The sequence below is a fragment of the Cebus imitator genome, unplaced genomic scaffold (genome assembly GCF_001604975.1).
Source record: "Cebus imitator isolate Cc_AM_T3 unplaced genomic scaffold, Cebus_imitator-1.0 Scaffold223, whole genome shotgun sequence".
In the NCBI taxonomy this organism is placed as follows: domain Eukaryota; kingdom Metazoa; phylum Chordata; class Mammalia; order Primates; family Cebidae; genus Cebus; species Cebus imitator.
The window spans coordinates 1,354,683-1,357,511 of NW_016107538.1; the positions used below are offsets into that span (position 1 = coordinate 1,354,683).

Sequence of the window (2,829 nt, forward strand, 5' to 3'; positions counted from 1 at the left end):
CTGGTTCATGCAATTTTGTTTTTTTTTTTGAGACAGATTCTTACTCTGTTGTCCAGGCTGGAGTGCAATAGTGCACTCTCAGCACACTGCAACCTTTGCCTACCAGGTTCAAGCAGTTTCTCTGCCTCAGCCTCCTAAGCAGTGGGACTACAGGTGCACTCCACCATGCCCAGCTAATTTTTGTATTCTTAGTAGAGACGGGGTTTCACTGTATTGGCCAGGCTGTTCACCTGACCTCAGATGATCTGCCCCCCTCGGCCTCCCAAAGTGCTGGGATTACAGGTGTGAGCTACCGCGCCCGGTCTGTGGCACTTCTAAATATTTTATTTATTGACTAAATACAGGTGATTCCTGTTGTAAGCAGCCAGATGAGACATAATTATTTTAACAGTCAAAATGAGAAGAAAAAAACTTTAATGATTAGCTTTGCACAGTGGCAGTATCGTAGCCAATGAGGTTTATCCGAGGTGTGATTATTGCTAATTGAAAACTTTTCCCAATACCCCGCCATGACGACTTGAAATATAGTCAGCATGGGCAATTTTTGACAGTCTCTACGGAAACTGAAAAAAAAAATTTAATGATTAAAACCAAGGCCTTGATTTAGTAAACTATTAGAATCCATAAAATAGCCATCAAGTCATTATTAATTATTCTATAGAAGAATATTTAATTATCCACATATAATGTTAAGTGAAAAAACATTAACAGAAGTATGAGAAATGCTATTCTATTAAAAGTGCATTTGGGAACCTACCTGTTTTCAGTTTGGAGGTCATTATTAATTAAGCTTCCATGAATATTTGTGTATAAGATTTTTTATAGACATATGTTGTCATCTATCTTAGATAAATAGGAGTGGAATTGTGGGTGTATGGGTAGGTGTATGCTTAGTTTATAAGAAACTGCATTTTACATTCTAAGAACAAGACATAAGAGTTCTGACAAACTCACAGCAAACGGTACTGAATGGAGAAAAGTTGAAAGCTTCTCCTTTAAGATACGGAACAAGACAAGGATGCCCACTTTTATACTTTTATTCAACACTTTTACACTAGTACTGGAAGTCCTAGCCAGAGCAATTAAGCAAGAGAAAGAAATAAAAGACATTCAAACAGGAAATGAAGAAGTTATATTCTCTCTGTGAAGGACATGAAAACTGCACCAAAAAAACCTGTTAGAACTAATAAAATAAATTCGGTAAAGTTGCAAGATACAAAATCACTATTCAAAAATCAGTAGTGCTTTCACGTACTAACAACTATCTGAAAAAGAAATCAAGAAAACAATCCTATTGATAATAGCTACAAAAAAAAGGAGTAAATTTAACCAAGGATCTATATACTGAAAACTATCAAACATTGATGAAAGAAATTGAAGGAGACACAAATAAATGCAAAGATATACTGTGTTCATGGATTACAAGAATTAATATTGGTGGACACATGCACACCTAGGGGGAAGGAAATCTGGAAAGAAATACATCAGAATGCTTACGGTGGGTGGTGCGATTGTTTTAATTTTTATTACACTTTTCTATGACGTCCGCCTTTTCAAAAATAAGTTTTAGTTTTATAACTTGGGGAGGGGCGGGGACCGGGACAGAGCCTTCTGTTTTTACACTAAGTTACAAAGTCACTTCCTCAGTGTAACTCAGAGACACCTTCTCCCCTTTAATCATTTCACTGGGCACAGGAACTCCTGGGGGCGGGCGTCCTCTCTGGGACGGGGAGGAGCCCCCCACCGGGCCCCGCACTCCCCGGGATTTGTGGTCTTTGGAGACAGCAACCTGGGCCGCTCCGGGGCCGCAGAGAGCCGGGCCGCCCCGCCCGTCGGCCACTGGGTCCCCTGCGAGCTCGCCCTGAAGCTCGCCCTTCCCGTGGCGGCCGCAGCGCGTGTCGAGCTGAAGGTGGAGGCGGCGGTGCGCATCCCCCAGCGGGTGGGGAGCGAGTGCACTCACCCGGGCGTCTGGCGTCCGCTCGGCTGCTGGGTGCCTCCGCAGCCCTGCGCAATTCTGCCGTCTGCCTGGTCCCCGCACTGCTTTTCGGTGTCCGAAATTCACAGGAAAAAGTAAAAGATCTGCAGAAGGAAGTGGCAGGGACGTGCAGGACCAAAGAGCCTTAAAAGATCAAAAGTGCATTTGCTACCGCGACCTCGTGGCCCAATGGGAGCCCATCTGACTCCAGATCAGAAGGTTCTGTGTTCAAGTCACGCTGAGGTCCATACGTGCCCCATTTCCTACCAATCCTTGAGCCATTTGCAACCTCATTTGCCGAGACGGCTGGACATTTCTCCTTCTTCCCTTACAGGAAGCAAGTAGCAGGCCTTTCCTTCAGAGAGGGGGAGGGTCGTAGCATCATCTTCAAATGATTTACGAAACTGTGCATAACGCCCCCCCCACCCCCCACCACTCCTCTGCCACAAAAAAACAAGATTCAACCAAGCAAAAAGACCTTAACAGTGTGTTAGAAAACAGGGTAAGGGTAAAAACAGTTCTCAGAAAATTAAATATTAATTATTTTAAAATATATGAAAAGAAACAGGCCGGGTGTGGTGACTCACACCTGTAATCCCAGCACTTTGGGAGGCGGAGGCGGGTGGATCACCTGAGGTCAGGAGTTCGTGACCAGCCTGGCCAACACGGTGAAATGGCGTCTCTACTAAAAATACAAAAATTATCCGGGCGTGGTCGCACATGCCTGTAATCCCAGCTACCTGGGAGGCTGAGGTGGGAGAATCTTTTGAACCCTCGAGGTGGTGGTTACAGTGAGCCGAGATTGCACCTCTGCACTCCAGCCTGGGTGACAGAGCAAGACTCTGTCTCAGGAA

At 44.7% G+C, this 2,829-nt stretch overlaps 1 non-coding gene across 1 annotated transcript; it reads left to right on the forward strand.

Moving 5' to 3' along the window:
* The first annotated feature begins 422 nt into the window (after positions 1–422).
* LOC119466744 lies at positions 423–563 on the forward strand. The gene has a single exon (XR_005195207.1). It is a non-coding gene; the product is annotated as a U4 spliceosomal RNA (small nuclear RNA).
* Positions 564–2,829: the final 2,266 nt, after the last annotated feature.